This window comes from Heterocephalus glaber, unplaced genomic scaffold (assembly GCF_053883595.1).
Source record: "Heterocephalus glaber isolate CG9 unplaced genomic scaffold, H.glaber_assembly_v1.0 deba00001729, whole genome shotgun sequence".
NCBI classification, from domain to species: Eukaryota; Metazoa; Chordata; class Mammalia; order Rodentia; family Bathyergidae; genus Heterocephalus; species Heterocephalus glaber.
Genome location: NW_028258440.1, coordinates 9,689,114 through 9,704,513, shown reverse-complemented (window position 1 = coordinate 9,704,513; position 15,400 = coordinate 9,689,114).

The window sequence follows — 15,400 nt, the reverse complement described above, 5'->3', positions numbered from 1 at the left end:
ATGATTTTCCTACTAAAATAGAATTTTCTGGGTTGGGGATTTAGCTCAGTGGTTTCACTGCCTGCTTTCCAAGCACAAGGACCCGAGTTCGATCCCCAGGACCAAAAAAATAAAATAAAATAAAATAAAATAAAATGAAGAATTTTCTAGCAGCCCTGAAAAGAACTCTTGAGACATCATTGATGCTCAATAAATATATATTTAAGGGATGAATATTAATAGCAATATATGTTGGGTGAATATTTTAACTTTTCTTTCATCATTAGTGTTTCTACACGTTGGTTTAAATCTTTTATAAAACTTATTGGAATTGTGTGTTTTTTGTAATAGGATTACATAATTCACAATCTCTGGAAATATTCTTTGATAATAAATTAAAGTTTGTATTTCTCATTGGATGACTTGGCAAATTATATAGTTTCATTTCAATAATCTCACTATTGGGCTCGTATTACAATATATTAAAATTACATTATGCATTCTTCTTCCAATTTGTTCTTAAGGTATGGTGAATCATTTTACTCCATTAAAGGACAAGGCCAATTCCTTAATTATATACTCAACTCAGAGGGCACAAAGCTTGCTCAGTTTTTCAATCTTACTGAGTTTCTTAAAAATATAATCTTTCATGTATTTTTTATTTTTATTTTTTTCTAGTTATTTTTATTAGTACAAATTTGTTGTAGAAAATGATTACATTCATTGGAGAAGTAGGTACATATATATAAAACCTCTCAATTATTTCTACTTTCCCTTCCTCCCCTCCCTCTCCTCTTCTCTCCATCTTTAGATCCATTTTCCTGTTTCCTTATCTTTCATTTTGTTTTTTACATTCCTTATACTTGAAATTTCTTAAAGCACACAAACCATATTATATTTAAGCTTATATCTTTGACTTATTTCACTTAACATTATGATTTAAGATATATCGATTTTCTTTTAACAGTATGTTATTTCATAGGCTCCCAAAGCCTTGCAATTATTCTATTATCCTTTATCTCATAATTTATACTCAGTATTCATCATTGTAAATGATAATGAATACTTATGTGTGCATAACTTTTTATATTCTTAATATTTTCCTTTTGGCTGTCTGTAATTATTTTTATTTGAAGAATGAGTGATAAAATACCTGAAAGAATTTTAAGTAGCTTTGGGAACATGTAATCAATGAGATAACATTCTGTTTAAGGTGATGACTATAGACAAGTAAAACGTGGAATTTTTCTTATGTTATAATGCTAATTATAAATATAACATATCTTTGCATAGATCTTTTAGTGTAATGAAGGGAAATATTTAGGAAAATGTATAATATGAATATGTATAAAATAGTATTTAACTGAATTAGTATTACAGAGTTTTATGATCATTTTGTATAGCAAATTGTGTATGTGATTTTGTTACTTAATTCCTAACTAATTTTTGTATTTACTAAAAAATTAGATTCAGGTAATTTAAAAATAAAAATAATGCAGTAAAGTTATAAGCAAACTGGAGCTTGTACTCCTGCCTTACAAGTATACTTTCTAGTATTTCCTGTGTGATAAACTTTAACATTTGTAAATTATATACTTTTTATTATATTTCTTATTTCTCGATTATAAATAGTATAATGTCTATTTTAGATGATAAAGGTTTATTGCTCTTACATTATTTCACCCTGTATTCCACACTTCTCTTTCACTCATCCTCCCACCTTTTGTTAGGTAACCTTTCAATGTTTATATCATTATGTCTAATTAATATGATTCCTTGCTCAACAGAGTGTACTATGATATTACTTTTTATTGTACATAGTATGGTATAATCTTACCTTCTTATTGTACAGTGTTTAATAATCCTGGAAGATTGTCTTTCTTTTGTTATATGCTAAATTTTCTGCAAACCTGTCACTTCTCTTACAGTGGTTCAACTGAAAGTTAACCTAAAAAATTATCAACTTCATTACTCAGTTTATCAATTCTATTTTGTCCTGAAAAATTACCCTTCTGAAGTCTTTTGTTCTCCCATTGCAAACTGCACTGCTGTGTGTCTAAGATTCCTGCACTACTTTTATTGAAGAACCTCCATCCAAGTGTATCCTTAAAATCACCTTACTGCCCTAAAGGGTAATTTGTGGTTTCCCAGTATCTTTCAAAGATTCCTTTCCACTTTGGTAGCTTCTCAAAGTTATTTTTCACATTGAGAATTTAATACAAATTCCACTGCACTATTTTTATTAGAGTGTAATTTCATGACTACCTTCTACTAAAACAATGCACCAGAGTGATATTTTGAATGTAAAAGTAAAGATGTAAGCTTGTTTGGCTTTTTCTACAACCAAGGCCATCAGCATACTGATTAGATTTGAAAAGATGGGCATCCTGCCAGGTACAAATTGTGACCATTTATCATTTCTATCTACTTATCTTCCTCAATAAATACTTCATAATTTAGAGAGTCCTTACTTCTATGAAATGATGTTACTACTATATGATCACATTTATATTGTTGTATTTGAGCCCATTTAATCTATGAAGAATATTCTGTTTCTGTCTGTTCTGTTTTAAAAAGATGCTCTTTTCTGAAAAAATATTTCTAGGTCTCCCAAAGGGCAATGATTTAGAAGGTCTACCCATTTGATTGGAAAACTAAAAGTTCCATGGACTTGATAGTCTCTTTTTATTTCATGTCTTATAAATCTCTATTAATATATGACCTGCTTTAAAAATATTATTTTGATTTAGTAGAGTGATTCTCCATTCATCTGTGCACTACTGTCTTCATATTTTGCATTGCTTTTATCACAAAATACTAAATTTGTTTATGTCAGTTGTTCTCAAAGAATTTTTGTCTGAGTCATGAATTTAGGAGCAGTTGTGTTAAACTGCTCTCGACATTGTAGTTATTGTTTATTGATTTTGGAGACTATTCAAGGCATAGTAAGGAGAGAAAGAATAATCTGTAACAAGCTATGCTGAATAAAATCATTCTTGGAGAAATAGGTCAGAGATAGTTTGTTTCAGAAAGGTACTCAATTCCACTTACACTACTCCTGAAGCATACATTATCTCTGAGTTTACTAGCCCTTAGTTAAAACTAAAATTCAATCCCATTAATGACAAGGGTATTATTATCATTAGAGAAACCATTTGGAGTTGTAATCATGAGGGTCTTTGACCCTTCATGTAAGAATATACTTTGTATATAAAGTGACAGCCTAATTTGGCTAGAGCAAGTCTCTGTGTAAGCTAATTACACGTGGTAATTTTGCTTGAAAGGAGACTGACTTGAAAGTGAATCCAATTTAACGGTGAGGAGATTGTTATAAGAAACATTTCATTATGGGCTTGGAACTCCCTTAAAGTGCTAATTTTTCACTTGAATAACCATATTGCCATAGCAAGCATTTTTCAAATTACTTAATATTTGAGAGATATTATTTGAACTAAGAAAAAATAAAGACAAATAGTGGAGGCTTTTTTAATTTTATGGGAACAATTTAGGATTCTATTATGCACATATATTAAAATTAGCTTCTGTTTTCCTCTTTCCACTTGTTCTTAAGATGTAGTGGACTACCTTGCTCCATTAAGGAATAAAACTAAGTCCTTAATTACATATTCAACTGAGAAGAAACAATTTGTTCAGTTTATCAATCTTTCTAAATTTTTCTTTTTAAAATATTATCTCACTCTGGCATTTTAATAATTATTTCTCAGAAAATCATTACATACAGCTTGCTTCTATTTTATGAGGAGTTGAAATATGGCAACTGCAAAAAAAAAAAAAAAAGGCATAAGAAATGAAAGCTTTAAGCCCTGTTATTTAGGAGGGGTTGGTTAGGCAAAGGCATTCTTAGGAATAATATAATCAGAATCAGGGGCATTTTTCCAGCAAAACTTATACATGAATTCAAGTCAAATCCAAAGCCAGTACAAGCCCTACAATAAGTTCATATACTCAATATACTTTTGGAGTTTGCACAATGTATGGAGCTTGCAAGAACATTGGCCAGTTTCAAACCTGAGAAAAACAACTCTGTCCTACTTCAGAACCATCAAGTATACTAAATGTTCTAAAATTTTGTTTCCTTTTAAGTAATTCTATATATTAAAATCACCATCATAACAATCTATTTTGTTAAATCCTAAAGTTTTCCTATCACCTCTGTAAATTGAAAATCTTTGGAAAATTGTACTGGATGCTATGGCAAGTTAACCAGTTCTCCCATTGAGGTAGAGATAGTAATGACTAGCTGTGCTGTATATTTGTGACTGACAGCTCTCACCTCAATCCATTTGTCCAAATTATTCTTAACCCAAGAGAGCTATCTTACTGAAGTCTGAATCTCCTTCAAAGGGTCAGTCCACATCCAGTGACTAGTCAGAAGTGGGGCAAAACCGCTCGGCCCTTACTAGAAGGCAAAACACTAAACTAACAGTTTAGTATTTACCATAATATCAGGGCAGTCCTCTGTTGCAACATCTTTATTGTTCTACTTTTCCCTCTCCCAAATCCTGATTCCCTTCCCACTCATAAGTTTTGTTATCCAGTGAAATCCTACATATAGTTGTGAGAGTCTTGGGATCTGTTTGCTGAACAACTCAACACCCAATAGTTGGTATTAGGGAGCTTCTTTGGAACAGATTGTAAAATGTAATTGATAATTGGTAATAGGTGAATGATATGTCATGTTATTGTTCTATAGGACTTTAATTTATCATTGATGAGGAACTGGAACAAAACACTGAAGAAAGGGAATGATCTGGAGGGTGTAATATCTCAACCATTTGTAAAAATTTGAGGGGGGAGTCATGAAATTTTAAACTAGGTGGCTATGTTAGGGATAATCTGTGCATTGGAGAAATATAATGAAACACTGAGGGTGTTTAATAAACCGTATAAATTGACATTTGAATAACAGATTTTCTTGATAGCATATAGTTAAGATAATCTCCAAAGGGTAAATGTGATAATAGAGAGATAGATAGGATTAAAATACATTATTGCACATGTAAAATACCATATAAAAATCAATATTTTCTAAGGCTGGGTTCAGGCCATCAAACCCTGATAGAGATGCATGAAGATGCGGGAGACAGAATATCTTTGCAGAGGGTCAATGCACTTCACTGAAATGAAGCCCAGAACTGACTCAGACTCCCAAATTTCTTGAGGAGGAACAAAGGCAAAGTGTTCTGCTGAGTGGTGAGGTTTGCTTCAGGTTAGCAAGGGATGATGACAGTTGGCTGAATTATTCACTTTTATCTGATTGTTCCCTGGGGAGCTTCCTTGTTTTCCCCATAACTCCCATCTCTGCTTGAGTTGGCAAAGCATTCCATCTTCAAAATGTTCTGGCTCCTCAGAGTTAGCACTCTTCTGCCTCCGGAGTCAACCCAAGCAGACACTGACCCCTTGGGTGTCGCAAGGAACTCGACACACTAAAATTAACATGCACTAGTAAAACTAAGATTACAATGGTGAAAATAAGGTCCAGTACTTAATTATAAGAGTATCAACAATCCAGAAAAGAATGAATCCTCATCCAAATCAAATTATAACAAATTAAGTCTTTTACTAGGAAAGGTTGGGATATTAAGTCTTGAGATGAAAACATATGTATTAGTGCATTTAAATCCTTAAATCTCTACATTATTGGGAAGCCTCTGGCTGTACATATATCTGACACTTTTATGTTGAATGCTATCCCACTCACCACCTTACTTAAACAGAATGCAGGGAATTCTTTTCTCAAAGGCAAAATCTGCCACTCTCATCCAATCTACTCATATGGTCCTGGGGTAACAAACCATTAATTACAGTCAAGTTGGAATATTAAATCAAAGAAGTGCTGAGCCTTCTAAAAAAGAGTTCACAAGAAAAATAATAGTACTACAAGATCTAATGAAGATGTACCAACCAGAATGATTTCAGAACACACACACACACGTAAATACACACACACACACTGATCAAAATTACATGACTATTAAAATTTAAAAAACTATATTGCAGTAAAAGACATGGTATCATTAATCTCCCTCAGATTACTCCTGCTCAGCTCAAACACATACATCACCTCATTCACGCCACTTTTTAAAACAATTCTGGAAATTCTTTTACTGAGCATCTTTAGGGGAAACAATCAACTATATGGTTGTAATGGTTTGTGTTTAGATATCACCCTAAAGAATCATGCAGACAAGGTGGAAATTTTTCTTTCAGAGGTAGTTGAATCTGGAATGTGTGATGCCAGGATTAAGAGTGTATGATCACTAAACCACTACATGTGAGTGATTAGCTTCCTACCACCCTAATCCTAGTAGTCTGAATAAGATAAAAGGAGCAGAAAGATGCTGTTAAACTCTCTCGTTAACTTTACTGCCTTGTGCACACTATGTTGTTTCTCCTCAGAGATGTTTGTTTGCCATCCCAGCCTTGGATCCAGCTGATTGTGGACTGAAATGTCTATAATCTGTAAGCCAAATTATCCCCTTCCTTTTTAACTTTGAGTGTCAGGTACTTTGTCACAGCAATGAGAGAAACATAACTAACACAATGGTGAATGCTGCTGCTGAATGCCACCCAATGAAAAGACAGGCTCTTAAAAACATTACAGTTTATCTTCCTCCAGCTTATTCTTAAGATCTCACACCATGTGACTTCTGGCTCTTCTCCAAATTCAACATTAACATGAAAGATACACATTTTGAATTGCTTGAAGAAACTGAGGCACCTACGACAGTGCAACTAAAGAAACTCATGAAAGTTTTGACTTTCAGAACTGCTTCAGAAAGTGGCAAGAACAATAACATAAATATGCTCAAAGTGATGGTGAATATTTTGAAAGGAATTAATGGCAATGTGTCTTTTATTTTAATATAGTTTTATTTAAACACAACTGTACTTTTGATCACCATATATATGTGAGATTTAGATATAGATATATTGTATTGCCCAGTGTTAGTTTTAATGAGGCAAATATAAAGTTAGATGAGGAAGACTGCATCAATATAAAGACAGTCTTCTTTAATACAGGATTTAATATCATATCAGAAACTATGAGAGATAGTGCTAGGGTGGCTGCCTCTTGTAGGCTTGGAAAAACATGAAGACTGTCACAAAGTAAAATCGAAAAGCCAAAAACAGTGAAGAAAAAATTAAAGTGTCAGAAAATTGGGCATGTTTGTGTGGATATACTATGTAAGTCCAGAAAACCTTTCAGGTGTCATATTTTGCACTAGGTCCAAAGAGATATTCCATTGGCAACAGAGGTTAGGAATGCATTGATGTTCAGGCACAAGTAGTAAGAATCTCAGGCAAGGTTGTGTTCTGAAACTCCAGTGTAGGGGGCCCTGCCCCCCCGCTGGAACTCTTGAGTGCCTTCTACGGACATGCCCAGGCTTGCTGCAGGCCTCTGACGGACATGCCCGGGCTTGTTGCAGATCTACCCGGCAACAAGGAAGCAGCCCCAGTACACTCCTCTTGCTCCTCCCCTCTAGCCCTACAGTATATATGTTGTAGCAGCTTCCGCAATAAACGAGACTTGATCAGAAACCTGTCTTGTCTCCATCTCTCGTGTCCCCTGTCCCCTCTCATCCTTGCTCCCCCTCTAGGGTCTTCGTTGACTTACCCGCGGGCCGGGACAAGTGGCGCCCAACATGGGGCCCGAGAACGGGGGATCCAGTGAAGGACGCTGCTCAGGGGCCCTAAGATTAAGATTGAGGAACAAAGAGCACACTCGACACAGGAGAGGCTTGCAATTGACGTAGACCTGCCATCTTTTCGCACCTCGGTAAGTTGAACAGCGATTATGGGGCAGGGCATTAGTCAGCACGAATTGTTCGTGCAAGGTCTCAAGGAGACATTACAGGCACGAGGGGTAAAGGTTACAGTCAAACAATTGCTGAAATTTTTTGATTATATTAAAGATCTCTGTCCCTGGTTCCCTGCCGAGGGAACCATTGACGAAAAGAGATGGAAAAGGGTAGGGGAAGCTCTTCAGGGTTATTATGCTGCTTGTGGACCCGGAAAGGTCCCGATTGCGGCGTTCTCTTATTGGAATTTGATCAATGATATCATCTCTCAAAAGACGAGGGACCCAGTGGTAGCTCAAGCTATACAGGTTGGAGAGATAGCCCTCCGCACTGGTGAAAATCCAATGCCTCCAGGCGGCTCTGACGCAGTCTCCCGGGATGCTGATATGGCGCCGGGACCCAGGCCCGTTAAGGCCACGACTTCCTCTCCAAACGAGGAAGAGGACTTGATGTCCTTTGACAGTGATGATGATCCCGCCCCCGACGGACATAACGCTCACTCGGACCAATCCCAAACGGCCACGATCCCTGCCAAGCCCTATAAGGCAAAGCCTCACCGGACCCCCGCTTCCTCTCCCTCCGTCACTGCCTCTAAGGCAGCCCCACCCTCGCGGGAGATTCCGCCCTTATATCCCTCCCTTCAAGCCTATTGCTGCCCGCCTCCGCCCCCAGATCTGCCCCAAAAGGACTCCCTCCGGGACTGACGAGTCTGCAGGGGAAGCACTGCGGGGCGGCTCTGGGTGCCCCCCTCCTTATATCCCTCCAGGCCCCAACACTCCCGCTCTGGCCTATCCTGTTGTTGATCCCCAAAAGGAACTCCGGGACAAAATAAACTTTCTAAAAGAACAGATAAGGTTAGAAAAGGAACATCAAGAACTTATCACCCAGCTTGAAGGCTTAAGAACAGGCAAGGCCCATGAAAATGTCCCTAGAGAAGACACCCATAAGCCACGACCCCCCATTAGAGGGGCAACCCCCAGGGTGCCATCCGGATCAAGGGTACCCCTAGAACTTGAACCTGTGGAAGCCTTCCCTGTCACTGAGACTGTTGACGCACAGGGTCAGGCATGGAGACACCATAGCGGCTTTGATTTCAAGGTTATTAAAGAGCTTAAAACGGCTGCGGCTCAATACGGGGCCACTGCACCTTACACCATGGCTATTTTAGAATCGGTGGCAGAAAATTGGCTCACCCCAATTGATTGGCAGACTCTGGCCCGTGCCACCCTTACAGGAGGTGACTACTTATTATGGAAATCTGAGTATGTTGAGAATTGCCGAGAGACCGCTAGACGCAATGCTCAGGCGGGAAATGGTTGGGTGCTTGATATGCTTCTTGGGGAGGGGGCCTACGCCGCTAACGACCAACAAATGCAATTTGACGTGGGGTAGTATGCCCAGATTCAGACCGCAGCCACTAGGGCCTGGAGAAAACTCCCCTCCAAAGGAGACATAAGTGCCTCCCTCACTAATATCCGGCAGGGGCCAGACGAGCCGTTTGCGGACTTTGTCCACCGCCTTCTCACGGCGGCAGGCTGGATTTTTGGGAGCGCGGAGACAGGGACAGATTTCGTTAAACAGCTTGCTTTTGAGAACGCCAACGCCGCCTGTCAGGCCGCTATCCGCCCCTATAAAAAGAAAACTGACCTTTCCGGCTACATTCGCCTTTGCTCTGAGATTGGGGCCGCCTACCAACAGGACCTTGCCATGGCAGCTGCCATGCAAGGCTTCACAGTCAAACAATTCTTGCAACGCCACGTTGGCAATAAGTGTTTCCAGTGTGGGGTCACCGGCCATTTTGCTAGAGAATGCCCGACCGCTAAAATGCAGGGCCCCAACGCTCCGCCCCCAGGGCCCTGCCCCCGATGCAATCGGGGGAGGCATTGGGCGAGTGAGTGCCGATCCAAAACTGATGCCCAGGGCCGACCCCTCCCCCCTCTCCAGGGTTCGAATTCGGGAAACGGGAAAGGGGGCCAGCCCCGGGCCCCCAATTCCAAACAAATTTACGGGGCGCTCAATTTTGCTCCAATAAACAGCAATCCATTTCAGACCTCGTCAGAGCCACAAAAGGAAGTGCCGGATTGGACCTCAGTGCCACCACCCACACAGTATTGACCCCAGAAATGGGAGTCCAGGCCCTCGCCACAGGAGTCTTTGGACCCTTACCTAAGGAGACCTTTGGCCTCATAATAGGCCGAAGCAGCAGCACCATGAATGGACTGCTGGTTTACCCAGGAGTGATTGATAGTGACTACTCCGGGGAAATTAAAGTTATGGCTTCTTCCCCCAAAGTTATCAGCACCATTCAATCAGGCCAAAGATTTGCTCAACTGTTACTCCTTCCCCTTCTCCCTACCTCTCATAAGGCTCGTAACGATGCCCGAGGTAGCCAGGGTTTCAGCTCATCCGATGTCTACTGGTCGGAGATACTTTCAGCACAAAAGCCTCTCATGACCTTGTGGTTAGATGGGAGACAGTTTTCTGGGTTGGTCGACACTGGTGCTGATGTAACTATCATAAAGGGAGAGGATTGGCCTTGGGCGTGGCCATTAAGGGACACCCTCACCCATCTCAGGGGTATAGGTCAAAGTCAAAATCCTAAACAAAGTGCCAAAGATCTGACCTGGAGGGACCAAGATGGTAATCAGGGCACCATTCAACCTTATATCATCTCAGGGTTGCCTGTCAATCTATGGGGGAGAGACCTATTATCACAAATGGGGCTAATTATTTCCAGCCCCAATGAAATTGTCACTATGCAAATGTTTAAAAATGGGTACATTCCAGGAACAGGGCTGGGAAAACACCCTACAAGCCTTACCCACCCCACTGAGCCTGTCCCTCGGCCCCCTCGAGCAGGGTTAGGCCATTTTCCATAGGGGTCACTGACACTCCTGCGGTCCATGCTGAAAAGATCACCTGGCTCTCAGACGATCCAGTGTGGGTCGATCAGTGGCCCCTTTCCAAGGAGAAGTTATTAGCAGCTCAACAGCTGGTGCAGGAACAGCTTCATGCTGGCCATATCATTCCTAGCCATTCCCCTTGGAATACTCCCATTTTTGTCATTAAAAAACGGTCGGGAAAATGGAGGCTCTTGCAAGATCTCTGAGCAGTTAATAAAACCATGGTACTTATGGGAGCTTTACAACCCAGTCTTCCCTCACCGGTAGCCATCCCTCTTGGATATTATAAGGTTATTATTGATTTAAAGGATTGCTTTTTCACCATTCCCTTACATCCTGCTGATCAAAAACGCTTTGCATTTAGCCTTCCGGCGACCAATTTCTGCGCCCCAATGCAGCGCTTTCAATGGCTAGTGCTGCCCCAAGGCATGGCCAATAGTCCCACCCTGTGCCAGTCATTTGTAGCCGCAGCGCTCCAATCCACCCGAGACAATTGGCCTCAAATGTATATTATCCATTACATGGATGATATCCTCGTGGCGGGACAATTAGGAAGTGAGGTTTTAGCTTGTTATGCTGACCTTCGGCGGGCCCTTGAATCTCGTGGCCTCCAAATTGCCCCTGATAAGGTTCAACTAAAAGACCCTTACCGTTACCTCGGATTTCAGATGAAGGGACGTCACATTTCCTCCCAAAAGCTTACCTTACGGCTGGACGGTCTTAAAACTCTGAATGACTTCCAAAAACTGCTCGGAGACATTAATTGGCTTATGCCCTATTTAAAGCTCACTAAACATGACCTGAAGCCTCTCTATGATACCCTACAAGGTGATAGCCACCCCACTTCACCTCGGGAGCTCACTGCCGAGGGGCGCAAAGCCATTAGCACGGTAGAACAAGCCATCCAAAATCAAACAATTACCTTTATAGATTATAACTCTCCTTTACAGTATATCATCTGCAAAACCTCTCTTTCTCCCACTGCTGTCTTTTGGCAAACCACTCCCCTTTTGTGGGTTCATCTCCCAGTTTCCCCTAAGCGGGTCTTCTATCCCTATTATGTTGCAGTTGCAGACCTGGTTATTTTAGGCAGAGACCATGGAAAGATGTACTTTGGAAAAGAACCTGATGTCATTATCCAACCCTACCCTAAAGACCAGATCGATTGGCTTATGCAGACTACCGATTCCTGGCCAATTGCTCTCGCTTCTTATTCAGGGTTATTGGACAATCACTATCCTCCCAACAAACTCATTGACTTTGCCAACAGACATGACTTCATTTTCCCGAAGGTCACTTCTTGTTCTCCTCTGCCAGAAGCCCTATCCGTTTTTACAGATGGTTCTTCCACCGGGATGGCTGCCTATGTGTGGGACGATAACATTGTCCAATTCCAAACTGCCCACTCGTCGGCCCAATTAACGGAACTACAGGCAGTCATAGCGGTCTTTTCTGCATTCCCTGCGCGAGCTTTTAATCTCTTTACTGACAGTGCTTACATTGCTCAATCTGTCCCCTTATTAGAGACATGCGGACTGATCAAACTTGCTTCTCAGACTGGTGGTCTCTTCCTCCAATTACAAGATCTAATCAGAAAAAGACCCAAATCCTTTTTCATTGGGCACCTTAGTGCCCACTCTAACCTACCTGGCCCACTCGCAGAGGGCAACCGCTTAGCAGACCTAGCCACAAGACCTCAGGCTTTTGCCTATTCAATAAACACTGATGCCCCCATTCCGATTGACCAGGCATGGAAGGCACACCAATTCCATCATCTTAATGCTCACACGCTTCGCCTTATGTATAAGCTTACTAGGGAACAAGCTAGACAAATTGTTAAGGCCTGCCCTACATGCACTCTGCACCTTCCTACGCCTCATCTGGGAGTTAATCCTCGTGGCTTAATTCCAAATGCCCTCTGGCAAATGGATGTCACACACTACCCTGAATTTGGCGTTCTTAAGTATATACATGTCAACATTGATACCTGTAGTGGATTCATATTTGCCACCCTGCAGTCTGGGGAAGCTACTAAACATGTCATTGCTCATCTTCTCATTGCCTTCTCAGTACTTGGATGTCCACAACAAATTAAAACAGACAATGGTCCCGGCTATACCAGCTCTGGCTTCTCCAAGTTTTGCAAACAATTTGAAATAACACACATAACGGGAATCCCATATAATCCTCAGGGACAAGGCATTATAGAAAGGGCTAATCTCACACTCAAAATTACTTTAGACAAAATAAAAAAGGGGGAATGGTACCCTACCAAGGGGTCTCCTAGAAACCTGATATCACATGCACTATTCATTCTTAACTTTTTAAATTTGGATGCCAAAGGTTTATCTGCAGCCAATCATTTCTGGCAACCAGAGACGCAACGACAATTTGCCTTGGTGATGTGGAAAGACCCCCTGGACCACTCATGGCACGGGCCCGATCCTGTACTTATCTGGGGCCGAGGATCGGTGTGTGTTTACTCCAAGGAAATGAAGTCAGCCCGGTGGCTCCCAGAACGCCTAGTAAAACAAGTCGATAGGCGTGCTGATGATGCCAATGACCTGACTTGCCCAATCTCAACCAGTTAGCAATGGTGCCTACAATTACAATTTAACAATCATCAAAAGTACACTGTCTTATATGTTTGTTTATTGTCTGTTGTTTGTGTTCGTACAGTTGAGCTCAATATGTTCCTTCCCTTTTATAGGATATTCACCTATTGTTAAGTTAACTTACAGAGAAAAATGGCTAAACTAAAGACATGCTTTTCTTCCCAGGTTGTGAAATTTATGAAAGTAACGTGCATTGTCACCCACAGGCAACAATCAAATTGCAATCCACAGTTGTAAAATAAAAGGATACATATTCTTAATTATTTGTTAAAACGATCATAGATGGGAACTCCCTTTGATGAATATAGAAGTGGCCACCCAGAAAATGATTATTCTGGTCTTAATTCATCAAAGGGACCCCTTAGTAAATTTTATATCATGTGATCTTATGGGAGATATATCATAGTGAATATTATCTAAATAGGTTGTAAATTGACTGTATTAGTTGTTCAGGATGTTTAAACACTGAATATGTTGTTACGAAACGTTCATAGTGGTTAAGTTCTGAAAATGTTATTGTAATATGCCCACTTTGGTTATCTTCAAAAGCTCAATCAGGTTAGCCTAACTCTCTTATCTGTGGCTCGACCTTGTTTATATCGCAAGACAAATTCTGCTTACAGGCTCTGAAGATGATACCCCTGATCCTGTTGCACGGCCTGTTGCTGCTCCTGGCATCAACAATGGAGAGCGGATTTCAACCAGTTAACAAAGAACAATTGCTCACTGCCTTGTATGGTAACCCCTGTGATTGTACAGGGGGCTCTGGTAGGGTTGTGCCCTCAAGTTACACTCGCAGTACCGATTGTGGGGATAAGACTGCCTATTTAGTTTATGAGGCCGCATTAGTGGGAGGATATAACCAAAAATGGAAATGTGTCCCTAAACCTAAGATTATACCAACAGTCAATGACAAACCAGGGCCATGCCCTGCCGGGTGTGTCATGGCCACCGAAATGCATTCTACCTGCTATATTGAGGCCCAGCAATGTACCCATTCCGACGGGAAAATATATTTAACTGCTGTCTTGCAAAGAACTTATAGTGGCTCCGTCGGAGGCAACTGGGACCTTCCCAGCCCCAAAGGATACTCTAAATTTGGTCAGGCCTCTTGTCGCGGCACTCCGGGAAAAGACGTCTGTTGGCCGCCACAGGCCCCCATCCATATATCGGACGGTGGAGGGCCTTCGGATCAGCTCCGGGAAGAACGAGTACAAAAACAACTTGAGACTATCATTCAAGAGATGTATCCCTCCTTAAACTATCATCCACTGGTCCTTCCCAAACCTCGAGGCCCAGACCCTGACGCCCAAACCCTGAGTGTCCTAGAGGCCACTTATCATGTGATCAATACATCCAACCCAGCTTTTGCTGCAGGTTGTTGGTTATGCTTGACCCTTGGCACGCCCCTGCCCCTCGCCTTGCCGAATGTTGACCAAACTGACTACGCTAACAGTTCCAGTTACAATTGCAGCTTCTCCCTGCCCTTCAGGGTCCAGCCAGTACAGTTCAATGCCTCAGTTTGTTATCTAAATTCGGGCAACAACAATAGCTTCGACATACATGTTGGAGTCCAAAATTTTTCTCTCTGTTCGGTAGTGCTTAATGACTCTGCCGCCATTTGCCCTGCCCCGGGTCACGTGCTCGTCTGTGGAGGGAGCTTGGCCTTCACCTCCCTCCCCACTAATTGGACTGGGCTGTGCGTGGTGGCGACTGTTCTCCCGGACATCTCCCTTATTCCTGGAGATGAGCCGGTGCCCTTGCCCAGCTTTGACTATATCGCTGGGCGACATAAAAGGGCCGTCTCACTGGTCCCCTTGCTCGTGGGACTAGGGGTGTCCGGCGCCCTTGCCACTGGCTCTGCTGGCGTCGGAGTGGCGTTACATTCTTATGCCAAATTGTCCAACCAGCTGATTAATGATGTTCAAGCTCTCTCCAACACTCTTACAGATATACAAGATCAGATTGACTCCCTGGCTGAGGTGGTCCTTCAGAATAGAAGGGGCCTGGACCTCCTCACAGCGGAACAAGGAGGGATTTGCATAGCCTTAAATGAACATTGCTGCTTCTATGCCAACAA